The sequence below is a fragment of the Colius striatus genome, chromosome 6 (genome assembly GCF_028858725.1).
Source record: "Colius striatus isolate bColStr4 chromosome 6, bColStr4.1.hap1, whole genome shotgun sequence".
NCBI classification, from domain to species: Eukaryota; Metazoa; Chordata; class Aves; order Coliiformes; family Coliidae; genus Colius; species Colius striatus.
The window spans coordinates 7,214,811-7,235,379 of NC_084764.1; the positions used below are offsets into that span (position 1 = coordinate 7,214,811).

General features: G+C 44.7%; 1 protein-coding gene across 4 annotated transcripts in view; it reads right to left on the reverse strand.

The window, feature by feature from the left end:
- TSPAN18 (tetraspanin 18) overlaps window positions 1-20,569 on the reverse strand; it is a 124,543-nt gene that overhangs the window by 84,720 nt on the left and 19,254 nt on the right. For 3 of the 4 annotated variants that reach the window (XM_061997746.1, XM_061997743.1, XM_061997745.1), the window contains one exon: window positions 17,566-17,631. The exons of the other annotated variant lie outside the window; for it this stretch is intronic. The gene's annotated coding sequence lies outside the window, so the exon portion shown is untranslated. The remainder of the gene's footprint in view (window positions 1-17,565; window positions 17,632-20,569) is intronic. 4 annotated transcript variants of the gene reach the window in all.

Consider the following 20,569-nt stretch of genomic DNA (forward strand, 5'->3'; position numbering starts at 1 on the left):
TTTTGCTTGGCAAGAATTCAGAGCTGGCAATACCTCAAGGGAAAACAAACTCAAGCAATGGGCAAGAGTTTAATGAAGGGTTTCCATATGAGGCAAATCATGAAGACCCCAGAACAGTATGAATTGAGGAATTCAGGTTAGGAAGCAGATGGGTGAAGGGCTGAGGCTGCAGGAGCAGAGCCTGCTCCAGGGGAAGAGGCCACAAAAGCTGCAGCCTGCTCTGCCCAAGTCATTAGAATCACACACCCTGCCTGCTACGTTTCCAGCTGGCAGGAAAGGACAACAATCTGTCAAAACAGCTTCATTATTAATATAGGCAAAAGTCATCTTTGAGCATGGAGGCAGCTTAACTCAAAATGTTAAATAAAGCTGATCTGCATCAATATGTTGAATTCATCCATACAGCTAGATGAAGGAATAAAGAGAACAGATTCCAAAGAAATCAAGCTGCCTTGCTCACCAAAGGGTTAAATACCACTCTGCCCTAGCCCTGAATTCCCATTACAGCTGTAAGAGCTGTTTGGATCTGACCTCAAACTTTGGTAACAGTTATTCCTGCTACAATGCATCTCACTCATAGTAGAAAACAACTTTAAGGAGGGAGTACCCTAGGTCATGCACTTGGGCCACATCAAGCCTGGACAACACTACAGGCTTTGGGAAGAGTGGCTGGAAAGCTGCTGGAGGGAAAGGGTCTGGGGGTGTTAACTGACAGTGGCTGAACAGGAGGCAGCAGTGTGCCCAGGTGGCCAAGAAGGCCAAGGGCATCCTGGCTTGTATCAGCACTGGTGTGGCAGCAGGACCAGGGACGGGATTGTCCCCCTGTGCTGGGCCCTGGTGAGGCTGCAGCTCGAGTGCTGTGTTCAGTGTTGGGCCCCTCACTGCCAGAGGGACACTGAGGGGCTGGAGTGTGTCCAGAGCCAGGCAGCGGAGCTGGGGAAGGGGCTGGAGCACAAGAAGAGAGCTGGGGGTGCTCAGCCTGGAGAAGAGGCTGAGGGGAGACATGAGCACTCTCTGCAATTCCCTGATAGGAGGCTGTAGTGAGGTGGGGATCAGTCTCTGCTCCCAAGTAACAAGTGGTAAGAGGACAGAGGAAATGGGGTCAAGTGGTGCTAGGGGACGATTGGAACTCAGAACTTTTTCCTTGAGAGAGTTGTCAGTCCCAGTCCCCGGCTGCCCAAGGAGGTGGGGGAGTCCCCATCTCTGGGGATACTGGACAGCTGTGTAACTGAGGTGCTGAGGGCCATGGGTTAGTGGTGGGCTTGGCAGTGTGAGGGGAGGGGCTGGACTCCACGAGCTTAAAAGTCTTTCTCAACCAAAACAATCCCATGTTTCTATTCAAAACCAGAACAGAGGTACTAGGGCTGTTTGGCCCTCTTCAATCTGCACCTTGTTTTAGTGAACTCTTCTTTAAGAGCTTGGGCTCATTCAAAAGACATTCTAACTACAGTAAACTCAAAACAGAAAAGGAGAGATCTCAGGTCAAAGGATTTCCCTTTCCTCCAATATTAGTTATCATTTATTTGCAATAGTACATGACGTTTATATGTTAGTGCAAAGCCATATGAAACCACAACTTCTACAAAGAGAGTGCAAGCCCCAAACTTCTTGACTGTAAGGGATGTTAGCACAGGCAATGCCTTGCTGCAGCTGATGCTGCTGACTTTCAAAACCTTTCTAACTGATGCTCTTCCATTTGTAAGATACTCAAGAGATGATGAAAAATGCTCTTCACTGAACATCAGTATTTAGCTATGGAACTTATCTCCTGGCTTATGCAATATACGGGCACATATGTTGTCCTGGGGAGAAGACACAAGAAACGGGAGAGAACAAGGGGAACATGAGAGCAAAAACTGCAAGGGAAAGGAAATCCCTAAACCTTGCTAGGTACTTCATGAAGAATAGCAACTCCGTGCTATCTGCTGGGCTCATGAATTGTGAAATCCCCAGACTCACGGTAGAGCAGGACATGAGCAAATAAGAAGATAAGACTAAACAAATGTAGTATTTGAGAGGTGAAAGGCTAGGGGGTGAAATGGACACAGGTATCTCCCCTTCAAAAAACCCTCATACCTAGTAGAGGAACAGAAAACTCCTTCTCCTTCCCATGCACTATGGAAAAAACTCAAACTAGAAAAGAAGCACAGGCCTACTACTGCATTTCAGCTCTGCACCCTAATTGGGAGAAAAAACCCCACAGAACCTCAAAAGAGACAAGTTATGGTGGAAGGGTGTTGAAGAAGACATTGGCAGGAAAATAAGATGAACAACCTTTAGCACCAGTCTGAGATCCTTCTCCTTATAGAAAAGTAGTGAAGGATGCCTTTGGTATATTCCTTTCTCAAAGGATTAGAATAATTTTCTTTTCATTCCACATGAAGATTTACAGTGGGCTTTAATTCCCTGCAAAGGAGCAGGCAGCACTCCATCACGGATGGACATGGAAACTATGCAGACAGAACTGCTGTTGGGATAACATTTACTTTAACTCTAATTTTCTAGTGACACATTGAAGTGTTTGAAAATAATAAAGGTTGTCAAAATATTTTCCATAATAAACTCCTACACACAGCACATTTACAAGACCAGCACAGTTTCCTACCCAGCTGGTGCACTAGCTGCTACCGAGAGATTCTCTGATTACTAAGACGCCATCTCAGCTTGGGTGAGAGCTCGCCTTCTCACTACAGCCTGAAGCGTTCCCCCTCCTTGTCATTACAGAACCACAGAATCATTTAGGTTGGAAAAGACCTTTAAGATTGAGTCCAACTACTCACTTCACATTGCCACTTCCACCACTAAACCATGGCCCCCAGTGCAACATCTATATGGCTTCAGAATCCCTCCAGGGATGGGGACTCCACTATTTTAACCCTTTTAAAAAGTGAGGAGATTTTCCCTAATCTCCAATCTAAATCTCCCCTGGTGGAACTTGAGGCTGTTTCCTCTTGTCCTATCATTTGTTAGGCTGTTGACTCATGCAATGTCCTGCATTCTCACAAATGATAGCATCTGGGTAGCAGATCATATCTCACTTAAGGGTAACTACTGATCCCAAAGGTATGAACTACCCCAAAGCAGCAGCAGAGGAAGGCAGTATAGTTTTGTAACATGTAATGCCTCTGGGCAGGTTGGGGAGGACAAAAACAAGTCTCAACTCTCCTGCTTTACTTCACATTGCCATGAGTGTCTATGTAGGACGCAAGGGTATGAGGGATTCCCATTCTTCTTAAACATCAGTAGCAAGACAGACAAAAATAAATGTAAGATGCGCTCTCCCTTTGAGAATGTCAGACTCATTCCCACCAGGCAAGCTGCACTTCTCATCCCTGGCTTGGGATACAAGCTCTGGAACAGAGATCCTGAGGCTCTTTATTTCAGACCTTCATTTAATGCTCTAGTAAAACTCCCCACCTCCCCCAGCTTTCTTTTTTTAATTGGAGATATAAAAAGAGAAACAAACAAAAAAGCCCTCAAAAACCCACAACAGGGTGAGGCACCTGTGCTCTCTGCCATAATAACATTCACTAATTAAAACACAAAGCAGCCAGGGCTGCAGGATTAATGGACATGGTTTCCTCTTTTCAAGTCTCGCCCGCTGACAGATCGCCTCATTCCTTCCTTGCTCTTGAACCTCTCAGGGAAAAAGAAAAAAATCCAGTTTGCTTATCTTACAGTGTGAGGTTGCCATGGAGACCGCATCCCCCTGTGAGATGCTCTGTCATAACATTTCAGCACTGTATGGAAGGCTTAAAGACACAGCATCCTCAGCTCTGAGGGCTTCTAAGCCAGACAGTCTTCACAGATGAGCGGCTGTCAAACCTCGTGAAAGTCTGAGGTTGGGAGGAACAGATAGAGAAGCAATAGGAGAAATATTCAGCCACTCAGTTCTTCACAAAAACTTGCTTCTTGCACTGGCAATTAGTACTGACCAACAGATACTTCCATTTGGTCTAAGACACATTCTGCTGTTTGGAGAACCTGCCTCCAAACAGCCAATTGAGAAAGAGAGTGCTGGCACCAAAACATAACCCCATCATTCTACCATGGGGTAGCACAAAGCACTTCTTTAGTCAGGGTTTTATGTCAGATTAGCCTTTGAGGCTTATTTTCTCAATCCTTTCGTAAGAAAGGAGGGAAAAAGTAGCAAGCACAATAATTGCCCATAATGGGAACAGGCCTCCTCTAGCCTGCTCCTTAATTACAGGGACGGCTTCCAGGCTGTAATCACTAGGGGTCCAGATGGAAGTTCTCCAAGCTCTTTGAGGGACAGAATGTGTCAGTTATTAATTAAACATATGAGGCAATTAGCCTCAAAACTTCGTAGTAAATCACTACAGCTGTGTTACTTTCATTTTTTCCTTTGGTGAGCGCAAGTCAAAATGCACAGTGCATTTCCCAGGGGGGAGTCATAAGGACTGCAGCCAAAAAGTATTCCCAAGCAAGACCTTTGTTGTTTGGTGGGAAAAAGTATCTGCAGAAAGCTGGTTTTCAGAAGTCAGCTACTTCACAGTCACATTCCTCATGAGAGATGATGGATTCTGTGGAGGACAGTTATTAGCCACTCAAGCTGTATGGTGTGCAAAAGCAACCAAATTCTTTCTGCCACCCCAACCAGCAGCCTGAAGTCGTTCTGGTAGAGCAGGAGGAGTAAACCATTCCTGTGGTTAACACGGCCCATATTTCAGCATCAGCTGTCAACTGTAATTCATTGTTTTGGAGCTTGTCAAGACTTCTGTCTCAGTAGACTCCAGCACATGTAGGACCCTATTGCTGGTTGGTCACACATTTGAAAATGAGATGCTGTGTTGTGTTCTTTGTCTGTCTCCAAGTTCAGAAACCAAGCCAAAAATCATCATGGTTGTTAAAATCCAGTTAGTGATTTATTCCAGTATTTGTATTCACAGACAAAAACTCTCCCAGTCACATCAAGGCAGCCTGACGTCAGTGCATTGTTAGTCTGCCTTTACTCCGTGGTTCAGTGCTAGAGCTGGAGATTCTATCACTTACAGAAACCTCAGTTTGTGTTCCTCCGCTTTTCTCACATGTAGCTGATGCAATAACCCATTACTCACAACAGTAAGTGACCTCAGCTGGTTGGTGACCTCAGCCCTGTTTTACTCTAACATATAAAGCACTTTCACCCCTTCCTTAGTTATTTTAGCATGCTTGGAGAATATACTTTGAGTAAACACATAGGGATACTATAGAAGAACAACACATGCAGCAGCCTTTCCTCATGAGGAAGATGTTCCAGTCCCCTGATCATCTTGGTGGCCCTGCACTGGACTCTCTCCAGCAGTTCCCTGTCGCTCTTGAGCTGGGGAGCCCAGAACTGGACACAGGACTCCAGATGAGGCCTCAGCAGGGCAGAGTAGAGGGGGAGCAGAACCTCACTCTACCTGCTGGCTACACTCCTCTTGATGCCCCTCAGGATGCCATTGGCCGCCTTACCCGTGAGGGCACATTGTTGGCTGGCTCTTGGTTACACTGCTGCCCACCAGAACTCCCAGGTCCCTCTCCACAGAGCTTCCCTCCAGCAGGTCGATCCCCAGCCTGTACTGGTGCGTGGGGTTGTTCCTCCCCAGGTGCAGGACTCTGCACTTGCCCTCGTTGAACGTCATGAGGTTCCTCTCTGGCCATCTCCCAAGGCAATCAAGATCATGATTGCTTGCACAGTTCAGAGAACCCAGCAGCCTGAAGGAGACACAAGCCCACTAAAAGTTATGTAAATTACAGGAGAACACACAGATCTTCTCAGCATGGAAGACAACAGGACAGAGCCAGAAGCATGCCAGACAGACATTTGCCTTTAGCACAGCTGAATTTAACAAGGTAGCAAATGATGGACATAGAGGACAGTAGTACTTTGCCTGGGGCAGTTCTCATTTCTAAATTCATTTCTCTCTCCCCTTGGCTCAACAGGCCAGATCTGAACAAAACAAAGTGACCTCCTATGACAAACCACATTGCTATGTTGAGCTTTTTATCATAAAAACCGAATGTAGCTTCTCATGTTTGACTCATCTCTGTCCTTATGATTGTAACTCATGTTTGATTGCTGTGTAAGCAGAGAAACATTTAAGGTGAAATCTTTGCAGATTTTCTTAAATGAATTCTACCAAATTCAAACTGAAATACTAAATACTTCATATTTCTGAAAGGAAAACCTTTCAGAATGTTTGCAGACAGTGAACAGAGAGGAAATCAATATTTTATCACCACCTTTGATCAAAAAAGTCTGATCTGAGTAAAGTTTAGCTGAATGATCACTTTAGAATGGTTTTCCAACATACCTAAAGCTTTATGCTCAGAAACAGGTAGCTAAAACTCAAACCCTGCAGCCACACACGTCATGTCTTTAATGAGACTTTCAATAGGAGGATCTCGCTCCTGTTCATTGGGTTGGAACAAGCTTTGCACTTCTCTGCATAGCCTGTGCCATTCTCAAGGCAGACTCAATCGCCTTTGCTCAGCATCCCAAAGGAAGAGGCAGGGATAAAAAGAGAGCTTGTATTCCATACCAACAGAAATGCACCTTCATTTCAAATATTTAGGACTTACACCAGAAAATGAAAAAAAAAAGAAAATGAAAAAACCAAAATCCCACCCCAAAGGAGCACGAATGAACTTCCACCAGTTTTAAGTTGGGTTTCTAAACTGGATGGAGAAAGTCAGTCATTGTACAGCCCTGACCAGAACAGTCAGAATGTCACAGCAGAGGTAGCATTTCCATTTGCCCCAGCCAAAAAGAATACCAAACTTAAAAAACAAAAGTAATTTAACAACACTATTACACTCCAACCTCGAGGGTCTTTGACACTCATGAAAGCAGGGAAGTTGTTCAGTATACAGAAGGTTACCCAAGAGTAACCTGATAAAAAGCAAGCATCAAGATCAACCCAAACATCAAAAGAATAATCTCTAATTAAATATTCTGGGGATTTTGTCAGTCTATTACCAGGGTCTTGATGATCTTTTCTGATTTCCCAGGGCTCTGTCAGGAATAAGGACATTAAATATTCTGTGTGTGCTTTGAAAAAAAGAAATGAGGGAGGACTGACACAAATAGCTTCAAATCACTCCTAAGATCCTACACCTTGTACTTACAAAAAGGTGGAACTTCAATTTGGTCAACTCGGAACATACTGTCACTGCCAAGCAGGCCTCAAGAACACTGTGGCCAAGGAGCTTTGGTTTTCTAGAGGTGACTGGCAGGATGCTACACCACTTTGTGATGCACAGCCAGACTGCTTTCGCCCTTCAAAGCTTTTTTGCCTTTTTTTCTTTTTGTAATGGTTCTAGACCTCTCTGCCTAATTGCACCCACTTCATCTGTGAAGAGAGATTTATAATGGAACATAATTTTAAGGGATTAACTTTGATGCTGGTACATGGCCCATGCAGAAGTGAGAGCAAAAAATTTATATTAGCTGTTGCTCCCGCCAAAGAATAACAGAGAAGCTTATTACCCGGGCAATCAAGCTCGCAAATTAGTGCTGATTTTCACCCCATGCCACTTTACTGCTGTTAATGATGGGAAGCAGCAGCAAATATGAAGCAAAAAGCCATCGGGAAACTAACTTTCAATTTTTATTATTGACTAGGGCAACCAAAGTCCTTGTTCAGGGACAAATCTCAAAGGCAGTGAGACCTGAAGACAGACGACAACAAGAGTGGAGGAATGATCCACTGACCAGAGTCCTCGCTGAAAGGTTCTCTAAGAACTTCTTGTTCAGTGCACCTAATTCACAGAAGAGCAGTCAATCTTCTCCCCTTCTCCCCCCTACTGAAGTATTCTCCTAGAAGCAGTGTCCAAGGTGAGGCTGGATGCTTTTAGGAGCCACAGCCATGCTTACGTGGCACTACTACCCTCCAGGAAGGTACACAGCACAAGCAGCACTCCCACCCCAGGAGACACAGCTGTTCCTCATCACCTGTGACACCCCCAGTGATGTGGGAACATTTCCAGTAATGTGGGACCATCTATGGGAATTGTCCCAGCCCCAGCTAGAGCTTCACTTGAGACTGCTTTAGGTTTGTGGTTTAACCCATGGAGACCCTGGTACTAACTCTTATGAGTAGCCATCATGCTCCCACTCACAAAAGGACATAGGTAGGAGGATAGGGCTATGTCTAGACTTTCTCTACCACAAGTCTCTTGGAACAGAGCACAAGTGGACAGAACTTTCACCGTGAACAAGCTGTGTACTATGGTGCTTAAAACATTGTCATTGCTGTGATTCGCTACCAGTGTGATACTGTTGGGAGACCTGGGAGCAACAGGAGAGAAATAAATCTGGAAAACCAAGAGAAACTGAGCCCTACCCTAGTGTTCAACAATAAAAAAAAGGAGGGCTCTTTGGGATCTGTTATCTGAGAAACACCCAAAGGCTGGAGCCAGTTTTAAATATAGACAATATTATGTGCTTAATAGAAAGCAAAGCTACAAACAAGCCCCCTACCCTAGAAAGGCCATAACATGTTGTAATCATGAATTTCACCCTGATCCAATCTGGCTCAAAATGATCCCAAATCCCCAGATCACCTGAACAATTGTCTGCACTTTTCCATGTGCTGTTGATGTCTCCTTGCAGTTAGCTGAAAAATTATTTCCTTTCTCCTGACTTTTACGCTTTGTAGACAAGAGGCAACTTCTGTGATGGAAATGTCTTGTAGGACTCAAGTGCACATCTACACAAAATCATTTCTTTTCAGAAGCAGACTAATGCCTTGCTCAGCCTCTCATTGAGATCAGAGCTGTCTTAACTGAAATGGTGTGTGTATTTAATGTTTGTGCACAGTCTGCACAGAATGTCTGTGGATTAACTCAACCAAATAAAGATTGTTGTCATAGATTAACTGAAGAGCCATAAAAATGAGGTAAAGCTCCTTGTAACATGCCAAAGAGGTTATGAGGGAAATGCTTTTTCTCATTATTTTATTTTCTGGTATTTGACACCATGCTTCCCACATGGACTGGTTGCTGGCCTCAACTATAAACCTCTTTCTACAGTCTCCCTTAAAACTGTTATTTAACAAGACCGGTTACCTCTGTTTGCACTATGCATGGCCATTCTTATGGCTGAGTAGAACTGCTTTATGGAGAATATTCAGTTACCCCAACATTTCCAACTGCTACTGGAAGAAGGCATTTCAGTCAGAGGCAGCAAGGGAGACCTGTCCTTAGATCAACTCTGATACAGGAATGTCTTGGTCGTGTCATGTACTCATGAGCGTGGCAAGACCAAGCTGACAGCCGGGGCCTGACAGCTCTGTGACTGACAGCTCTGTGACATCCCTTATGTTCACTTGCTAATAGTCTAGAAAAGCTTTTTACGGTAGCTGCTCATGCTACACTTACTTTGCTCGTGTTTGGTTTAACAGTCTACTTTCATAAACATTCAAGGTAGAGCCTCCTTTACAGGGAATGCTCAGATTAGACCAGGACAGCCATCTTCAAGGACTCAAAGATCTACCTGCAAATTTTGCTAAGCAGTAACTGAGACTCCCCATCCCACAAACCAGTGGGCCAACCCAATGTACAGCACAAAGGTACTAACAGACAGATACTGAAGTTACAGCTTCAAAACAGTTACTAATGATGGAATAAGAAATGTCAGAGGTGACAGGCAGGAGGGCAACATTAAACAGGGCAAATTCAGCCATAAGCTGAATGAGTTAAGGGAACAGACTCTCAGCTGTACCATGTGCTGCAGGCATACTGCACAGGGTCAGCACTGGGGAACAGGAGCTACAGCTCATTAACCCCACCAGAAAGATCTGTTCTCAACCTCCAAAAGCACACTTTTCCTAAATCAGCCAACAGCTCCTTCATGCACAACACAATGACAGGAGTGATGCATCCAGTCAGGGATGGCTCTGAAGCACTACACCAGCAGAATCATAAAATCATTATGTTTGGAAAGGAACTTTAAGATCATCAAGTCCAACCACTCACCTCACACTGACAAGCCCATCATTAAACTAAACCATATCCCTCAGCATCTCATCTACATGTCCTTTGAATATCTCAAGGGATGGGGACTCCACCACCTCCCTGGGCAGCCTGGGACAGTGTGTTAGCAATTCTTTTGGTAAAAAAGTTCTTCCTCATCTCCAATCTAAGCCTTCACTGGTGAAACTTGGGGCCACTTCCTCATGTCCTATAATTCATTACTGGAGAGATCAACTCCCACCTCACTACAAAGTAAATGACAATGCTGTCCTCAGTGCCTTTACAGAGAAAGAACAGCTGGAGACAGGATTCTGGAATATTAACTACTCATCAAGGAAGTGAATATCATACTGTAATCCAGATAACAAGACACTTTTAATTCATGTAGAGCTGTGATGCCCGATAACGAGAGCCCAATAGTGGACCAAAGGCTGCCAAAATTAAACTTCAAGTGAAATAACACAACATAACCACAACAAAACCTGCATGAAGCCACACATGCAATGGAGAAGGGGTTAAAAAAAGAGAATAAATCCTGTGCATGAAGCCACAAACCATGCAAAGGGGTCTTCAGGACCACAAGCTCTACATCTGGTCAATCATATCTCTGGTGCGTGCAGCAGGATCAAATCAAACATACTGAAGCCAGGTCGGAGTAAGGTGGTGTGGTAGCACTGTGTGGAGATGCAAGCTCCAGCTCCAGAAGCATTCTGGATGCTGCATCCCACCTATTTAATGCTGTTTACTAGTCACACTGATGAAGTTGCACTATTTCCACTTCTAGAAGCCCTTTTCTAAACACTATTCCTGGCATCTCTTCAGTGCAGTATAGTCAAGAGCAAAAATAGCTTTTACATGTCTTTGTATTTGTCTTCTCCTCTTTCTGTGGCTCTGTTTCCCTCTTTGTAAAGAGGGGAGCAACATCAGTTAAGTGATCCAGCAAATGTAAAGTGGTTATGGTTCCTGCTAAAAGGGACACTACAGCCACGAAGCCACCACTGCAATTAGTGATTTGAAGTCTAATGGAGCAGAAAGCAGCAAACTATGCAATACAAGTTTTAGAGACTATCCACACTAAGCACACCAAGCACACATTAGGCTAGAAGCAGCTGTGGCCATACAAATTTCCAGGTCCCCAAGATGATTTTACATGTGCCTGAAAGATTCTGCTTCATTCAACACCTTGTAAGCCTGATTGAATCAGACAGTCTCAGCAGTTCTAACATACAGGCCATGAAAGTTTAGCAGCTCTGAGCACTCTCTTCAGTGGTGTGCCCTCGCCTTTTAAGCTTGTTTTAGTATCACACTTGAAAGTTATAGATCTTCATTTAAGTATCATGGGATGCAGGTCTGGTCAAGCCAAACAACATCTCTACAGCAGCAACACTAAGGGCAGGACAAAATCACAGAATTGTAGAATGGTAGGGGTTGGAAGGGACCTCTAGAGCTCACCCAGGTTTCCCTCAACCACGGGACACAGGACAATGTCCAGGTGGGCTTGGAAACCTCCAGAGAAGGAGACTACACACCTTCCCCAGCAGCCTGTGCCAGGATTCCCTCATCCTTACAGTAAATAAGTTTTCCCCTGTGTTTAGGTAGAACTTTGTGTTCCAGGGTCATATTTTGCTTTTCACACTGGGCTGGCTGTTGGAGCTGGGAGATGGTAACCCAGATCAGGAGCAGTCCCTAGCCGTGCTGGCTCTGGCAGACATCCTTACCTATACAACTCTGCATTGTCAACTCCTATGGCAGCCCATGGTGCCTCTGTGTCTCAGCTTTCTCATCCATGGAACAGAGGCAGAACACAGTGTTTCTGTATCTCACTGGAGTGCTGCATTACATGTGGTTTGCTCACCACCACAGAGACCAAACAGGCCATTTCCTCAGGTAAGCACAACAACAGACAAGCTCCAGTCCCAACTTGAAGCATAGATGAAAAATTAATATCTTTGAGCCTCCTTTATACCCACCAGCAAAATCCACCCACCCTTGTAGTTGGCTTTGAAATAAGGCAAAAGGCACTAATTGTTCAGAATTATTCACTGGCTGGATCACCAACATCTAAGAGCGTGCATCCTCTGCAGACATGAACATGCTCTATCTCAGGCTCTGGGAAAGTACCAGTTCCAGTGGGACACAGCACTATCTTTTGAAAGCCTCACCACAGCATGCACTACATGAATTTGCCTGCCTGAACTTGGGGTTCAAACCAGAACAAATATATTACCCTGAGATGTGCAAGACACGTCCGAACAAGTTATTTCCAGGCAGTTTTCCCATGTAACAAAACTGAAGTTTACATTAAATATACAGTGAGGATTTTCTCCTTTTGAGGGCAATCAACATTTGAGTTGCTTTGCCCCAGGAGGTACAGGCACAATCCACCCTGATTAGACTCCAGAGGGGGGGGCAAACAGATAATTACAATGATAACAATCTTATCTGGGGACAGAAATGCGATTAGCTGCCTAACTGCAGAGATTCTTCCTCAGATGTAGTGTTGGAAAGGACTGACTACCCCAGTACGGGACAGAGAAGGGACTTCCCTACGAGCATGCTTTCCCTGTGAAAAATTACCTGCCATGGCCAAGTGGCCACAAACAGCAGAGGTTCCAGGATAGGTGTCTTCCCGACAATGCACCAACTCAGCAATTTCTTCCTTCTAGTTTTCTGTTGTTACACAGACTCCTACAAGCAAAAAATCAGTGACTGGCTGGGACCCTTCCCTGCTGATAGGAACAACTCCATCCTACTGTCCTTCCTGCTACTATGGTTTTGCAGTGCAGTCTCCAAGATCTCAGAAGGCAGAGCACACAGCTTTCCACAGAACAAGGCTGTTTGAGGAAGGCAGCCCTCCTCAAACGGTTCTGATTTCACCTCTCAAACTTGATCCCATTCTTTTGAGTTATTCCTTTTACAACAAAGAAACTAACCCCTCTCTTCTGGGTGTTTATAGCCTTCCTATCTCTCGAGTGATGTCCAGTAACAGACAAGAAAATGTCAAGGGATACTAACAGAACTTCTGAGAAAAGGATCCCAGATAAAGTCTGCACTTAATCTCACAACAACAGGATAAATAATACTGTGACAGAACAGGAGTCAAAGTGCTCAGAAAGTTTCTTACACCATACCTATACCAACAAGCTCACAACTAGGGGCTTACAAATATTCCCTGCAATGGACATGACAGATAAGACCTGAGATGTCAACTTCGTTGCTGGTAAATCTGAATGCTGGAGGCTCTACTCTGCAGCTGGGGGAGTAGGTGGACCTTCAGCAACTGACCCATAAACTTTCTATCTCCAATGCAGCAGTTTCATGAACTTTTTACACTGCCCAGTTGCAGGATGGGGACAGAAGACTTAAAAAAACCCCACAGATTCACCAGAAATGCTGTACCCCAAAAGAGTAACAATTTTAACAGTCTGGGTAAATCAAGCTGATGGGAATGTGAAAACTGGTAAAAGAAAAGTTGTTAGCAAAAAAGCAGAGAGGTAAACATTCTTCCTGCACTACATGACAGCATTGTGCTTCAGTATTTGCAGTTTTCTTTACACATCTATTTAGACTAAGACGAATAGCCATATAAAAATAAGTAAGCGAGCAGCACACGAAGAGAGGCAACTGCTATACTTCTGCTTTGCTGATCTGAATTCACAGCACTTCTTCAGTTATAATCCTTCCTATAGGAAGTTTATTTATACAGACAGGGAGATTTCTGGAATTCTGCAGGATTAGTCAATCTACAGCATTCTCAGTGCAGGAGTGTTAGCATCAAAATTACACTGCCTGGATATTCAATGCCTGAAGTAAATATTTGGGCTGATGAAGGTTAAACAGATTAGTTAAGATGAAGCCAGCATTTGCTCTTTATTTACTTCGAAGCTTTAATATTGCTGCTGTTCATTTAAGAAGTCTGGTTTAAAAGAAAAACCCACAAAAGCATCCACAAAATGAAACATACTTACCCAACCTGAAGCAAGACAGCATCAAGATTTCTATCACCTTCATCCTGCATATACATGTGACAAAGCCACACACTGAATCACAGATCTCACACTCCTTGGCCTCCTTATGGGAAACTTGCAAAGGAAACACAGCTTCAGCACAAGCTTGCTGCTCTGAGTTTCAGCTGCACCAGGGAAAAGGGATAAACAACCCCCCTCCCGGTTCTATTCACAAGCAGGAGGGAAATAATTGGTGTGAAAACCATTTGCAGTTCAGTTACACTTTTGAGATGTGAAGAGGCGGTTATGCACAAGGCCCTCTGAGACTCCATCCTTTCCCTAAGTCCTACTGCAGAGAGGATTTCAAACGCTCTCAGCAATGTCCACAGCAGCTTTCATCAGAAACAGCAATAAATTCCCACCCATTAAGGGCAGAGTTAAACTGAATCCAGTTCCTGAGCCCACCTACCCTGTCCTCCGAGCTTGCAGGGCTATTTTTCTGTGGCATATCAAGTGCCTGACCCAAAGCCAGTGCATTGGCTTTGGATCAGCTGGTGAAGGAACAGCAGCTAAGGGTGGTCAGAAAGCAAAACTGTTTGATTTCACTGTTTGATACGTGCAGATTAAGATTGAAAGCAAAAGGACAAGCTTTGTACCTGCTGGCACATAGTCTCACACAAGGTAAGAGTTTGAGAAGAAGCAGGCAGACACTGGGAGTTCATGTGTCAGTGCATTTGTCCAGTTTCAATTTTCAAATCAATTTTATTCAAAGGCACAGATATTAAAATGTTTTCTATTAATGCACCAGGAAAACAAAACCAGTGTTTCAATTAAATGCCCCTGCAGAAAGCTACTCCCATTTGCTGGGCTTTCCATGCTTCACTACTGTGCACCATCCATCCTCACTGAGGCTGTGTCTTGTTTACTGCAGTCTCAAGAAAATTTGTGTACAAATTTCAGACACTTTGGAAGAGGAAAAAGCGCCTTCCCTCCGATCCACACTCTGAACAGATGTAACATTCCGAAGAAGCTCTCAGCTGACTGCCTTTGAAGTCTGAAGAAAAGGGCGGGGGGAGAGGCTCGACCTTGAAAGCTGCATTTCTTCCCTTAAAAGAAAAGTCTCTAGGGACTCTTAAGAGACATAAAAAGCAAATTCTCCAGATCCTTATCTCATGCTATTTTTGAGACGCTTTTGTTTTGTTCCTTTACTCTTGTCATGTTTTGGATTAAAGGACTTCCACAGCCATGGCACACACTTGCAAGCAGACAGCTCGCCATCCCATCCCAGATCTGTGCCAGGCCTGGGCAGCACCCCCGCTTCGGGCCGCTCCAGCCTTTCCTTTTCAGGAGAAGCACTGCACAGCCCTATCTGCAGAACCAGGGGTGAGAGAAAGATTTTTACATCAGGCAGCTTTCAAGGAGAAGTTTTGCCTATGTAAAGCACTGACCCAAAATGAATTTCCACCCACACAAGCACTTCCACAGCAAGTTCACCCCTCATGATGGGGTCTAGAGGGCACTTGAACAACACGCAGACCTGCACACTGACACCCCTTGGAGCCACGCTGGGGCCTCGCATGCTGCCATGGCTGCAAATACTGTTATTTCCCCAGACACTGCTTGCACTTACCCCAAAACTGTCAGTGGTGACTAAGTTAACTTTAATATGGCAAAGCAGGGGTTGCTTTCCTGTTTTGCTTCCCTCTGCCTGCTGCCATGTTCTCGCAGTTCCTCTCCTCCTCTCCCAAGCACAGCTCCTCCTCTGTTAGCCTGCCCTATTAACCTTCTCCTTATCCCACCCACCTAAATTTGCACATTATTAAGCATCCAGAGCCTTTTGTTCAAGGTCCTTAAAAGCAGAGCTACCACATTTCTTGGCAAAAGGCGCCTTATACTCAGCAGTCACTTAGGGTAGCTCTAAGAGACTCATTTCTCCCAAGCACAAAAACAGGGCATGCCAGACAGGCGTATTCAAGGACACGTCCTTTCCTGAATTCCACTGAGCAAGATAAGCCTGCACTTACTTTATCTTAACTAAGAGGCTTCTCCTGGTCTCCCACTCAGTAAAAAAACTAATTATTTACCACCGAGGCACGGAATAGGTTAAAGTTTCCTCTGTCTTGTCTCAGCTCCCTTTGCAGATTAGAGGAAAACAATGAAGTCTCTGAACTCTGTGATATTGCTAATGCTTCCTGTGGGGATAGAAGCACAGGCTGTAAGAGGATTATGATTACGGTTTAAAAGGAGTGTGCACCGCGCTGCCGCAAGAGGCACGGGTTTATCAGAAAAGAAACCAAGCTGCCCCCAAACTATGCACGCGGGACTCCAGCCTGCCGTCAGCTCTGGCTGATGGCTCTGCCTCAGATCCCACAGCCGCTTATCAGGAGTGATAAAGCGGCAGCTGAGCTTGCTGGGGGCATGGCAGGGAAGGGAGGAAGAAGGAATGCCGTGCAAGCAGCTCACAGACACTCGCCATCAGAACGCACAGCAGTGTTTACAGATCATCCCACCACATCCATCTGCATCAAAGCCTGGAGCTGCTCAGTGGTCCTGACCACACTTGGGCAGTCCTGAAGGAAAAAGTGTTGGTGGAGCTATGCTAGCTGTAGTGATGTTGGCTCGCCTTCCAGAGGTAAGGTTGCAAACGAAAAGCACAGCATCATCAGATCTGCTCTGAACGTTGAGGTGCAGCTTCAAGTGCTGCTGAAGGGTCTCTTCCAGTCTCACTGTTAAGAAAAGAACTGACTCAACTGAAGAAGTAAGAAATGGGTGCTGGGCATTTCTAAGACACAGACATTCTGCATCACTCTGGGCTCTCTAAGGTACTCTGAGCAAGACAGCAGTTTGCTCACACCCGTCCATCTCTACCAGCCATTACAAAAGAGACACAGCATTTTATAGATGAGACACATTAATTTTATAGATGCCAACGCTCTGGCCATACCAGCCATCAAAAATTCCTCAAGGAGGGCTTAACCTAAGTGGTGGGATGCACCTTCTAGAGCACATGTTCTTCTCCCCTAATAGTTGCCCAGTTCAAACCACACAGCACAAAAACTTGAGTCCTCAAGTCTCACATTCAGAGTAGACACATCCTGCTGATGTGTGAGAGGGTTCTGTTGTTGCTGCTGTTGGTTTGGGGGGGGTTTGTTTGGGTGTTTCCTTTTTTTAAGCGCTATCACTATGCTTGTTCTTCTCCAAGTTATTGGTATAACCTGAAGTCACAAAGATATCTTGCCTCTCCCCTAATTCTTTTCAGAGGGCTTTAATAGCTCCCTATCTGCTTGCCAGAGGCTAGAACAGTGAGCAATAGCACTAATGCATGCTCTCCTGGATTTTTACAGGCTTAGAGATCACTGAGCTACATCCCCCTCAGGCCTCACACAGCGTGGTACTGTCTCATCACACAGGGTTGCTCTCAGCAGTCTTTGCCACCTGCCACTACACACCAGAACAGCCACACAAACCCTCCAAACAGTCATAATACCTAATAAAGCATCAGTTTTAAGACACTCACAAAGCATTTGCATGAACTGCTATATGCCTTAAACCAAGCTGTTTGGCTCCTGCAGAAGGCTAAGGTCTTGGAGTCAGTGAAAGTTGCATACTGAAAACATGTATTCTTGCATTGGTACAGTTCATGGATCCCTCTACTAACCTTTGCTGCTGGGTGCCGGACTCGTCTGGGGTCCCTCCTCTATCCACTTTTCCTTATCATTAATCTCTGTGGAAGAGAAGAAGAAATGGAGCTGAAAGACTGAAGACTTCCCTGGCTCATGGCTTTTAAAAACGGAACATAAACTAAACCAGAAACTTTCCCGTTAAGATGCCTTCAACAAACTTGTGCTCTAAGGGACTTGTGAGCCCCTGCAGAGATCTGAATTTCAATTGACCTGATGTTTCTGACACTCTTATTCTCTGAGAACAATGAGGGCAGAGACATTTGCAGCAATAAATTAAATAAAGACACTGTTTTTCAAATCTTAATCAAGTCTTCATGTGGGCCCTGAGCCCTAGGAAGGCCAAATTTCAGCACATTTCTCAGTTTCACATCCTGAGAGACAAGTGACTTAAGGTATGTACAGAAACTTCATACCTTCCTGCTTGACGCCAGTTAAAAGACTATCTAAGAACTGATTAAAAGGATTATGTGATAAGTTCTACACAAGGCAGCAGTGAGAGGAAAGGCAACCTTAGCAAGGAGGACCAACACAAAACCAATCAGAAGAAATCCATCAAGGTGAGAGCTGAATAAATAGGCTTAGGAAAAAAGCAAATTGATTGAGTGGATTCACGTCTAGATAAAGGCACTTCATCATCACCTCTGCAGACGAGTCATTTTCTTTTTGGCAACATGGATATTGAATTGTAGCAGCAGCAGCAGGACAAGCTTTCCACCCAAATCTAGTCGATATGTCTCTGCTCCTTCCAGCCTCAGTGGCTCAGGTAAAAACTTTGACAGTGGCATACATCATCATACTATAGAGACCTTCTATACCTACCAGAGACCTCTCTGCAAATGAGACCTATCCACAGGACAAGCTGTCGATTTCAAACCAAGGAAAAGCAGACAGAGTAAGCACCTCACTTTGCCAGGCTACCACTAGCAGTGATGTAGACAGAAAAGCTTTTTGCAAAGGACAGCTCTCAAAGTTCACACAGACCCAATCAAACCTGTCATCCAGAAGGCTGGAAACAAGGTATCAAAAGGAGATATATACAACTTGACACCTCTGACCTGTTTGAGGAAGCAGAGCTAAACCTGCATAAACATCACCTTCATCAAGATTTAATCAAACATACAAGTTATTTAGACAACTGTCTGCCATTCAGTAGAGACCAGGTACACGGAAAATTGCATTGCAGCCACAGTAAACAGGAGAAGCAAGAACATTTCATCCTAAAACATGCTGTCTTCCGATATAGGCCTTCATGTCAAACACATTTTATGACCTGCACAGACTCACCAACACATTTTTCTAACACAGCAACAATAGAACCAGGGCAAGGCTGAGCCAACCATACCACACCAAGCAGCTCCGCACTTCAGCGGCTTCCTGAGCTTCCTTACCCAAAGGACACTTAGTGTTCTAAACCCTTTCAACTGAGGAAAGCTGTCTGCCCTGTATGGATATATCTCACTCTGCCTTATACAGAGACTTCAGTATATCAACTTTCAGAATGCCATTTATACATTTCTAATATCAATCAGAATCCCTAAGCTCTCACAGGAGGAAGTGAAGAATATTACTGTCAAATGCCCATCAGACCTAGAAGCCTAGGTGACTGTCATGCATTATAGAAATGAAAAGGCTGTTTTTGAGATAGCATATGCTCTTCCCATCCCCGTCTTGAAAGGCTCAGATTAAAGCGCTCTTAGCATCAAAATTCAATTTCTTTCAGGTTTTTCAAGCAACAACAGCCTTGAGCTGAATGCTGCCAGCCTGCCTGCAGCCTTTGAGGAGATTAGGTTATTACCAGCCAACTACGAGAATCTTATATCCAGTATTAATCCTAATTCCCATTTAACCACATCTTCATTGTGCAGTGAAAGTTGGCTGAGCATGAACTTGCACGTGCATTTTTCCATGTGATCTGTGTCACAAACAGCAGATGCTAAACCTCACGTATGTTTAAGAAATACATTCTGACCTTGGTTTCCAGAAAATCCCAATCAAGGATGAAGACTGGAGCTGGGGAAAAGAGTGGGCTGAGCCAGAATAACTTCTGGCAGATGATGGGAATGGGACGATTTCCAGCCTAAAAGCTTTTAGCAGCCAATAAAGGAGATTTCAGCCCTAGCTTGGAAGAAAACAGGATGTGTAGCCAAATCACAAGGACATAGAACCATATGTGACCCTAACCCCATAATGCTGCAATGCTGCTGCCAATGTCGTATCACCAGCACCAAACCACTCACATGATAACCACTAGGACTGCAGAAAGCACTGCCCATCACTGTGGTCACATTCACTCTGCCAAGATAAGTTTTTGGGAGCAAGAGTCAACACTCCCTCTGAATAAGCCCTTGTCCCAAACAGAGCATGACTCCAGGCTGCCAAGGCTTGCTGAACAGTCCATGGGCAAGATCAAGTCATTCAGTACCTCCTGACCTTCCCAAGGCACCCATGCGAGAGACAAGGCAGCTGAAGATAAGGATAGGCTGCTGCTTGATGTACTATCAGATGGGACAATTTGAATTCCACTAAAAAAAAAAAACAGTTCTCACAGGTGGAAAAAAAACCCATTAATGTTTCTTATGTTTAAAGCTGTTGTGGTTTAGGTCCATCTAGGAATGACAGAACCATAGAATCTCAAAGGCTGGAAGGGACCTTGAAAGATCACCCAGTGCAACCCCCCTGCCAGAGCAGGACCACCTAGAGTAGGTCACACAGAAACTCGTCCAGGTGGGTTTTGAATGTCTCCAGAGAAGGAGATTCCACAGCCCATCTGAGCAGCCTGTTCTAGTGCCCCCTCACCTGAACAGGGAAGAAATGCTTCCTTGTATTTCTTTGGAACCTCTTAAATTCCAGCTTGTACCCATTGCCCCTTGTCCTATCATTGGACATCACTGAGAACAGTCTGGCTCCATCCTCCTGACAACCATCCTTTACATATTTGTAAACATTAATGAGCTCACCCCTCAGGCTCCTCTTCTCCAA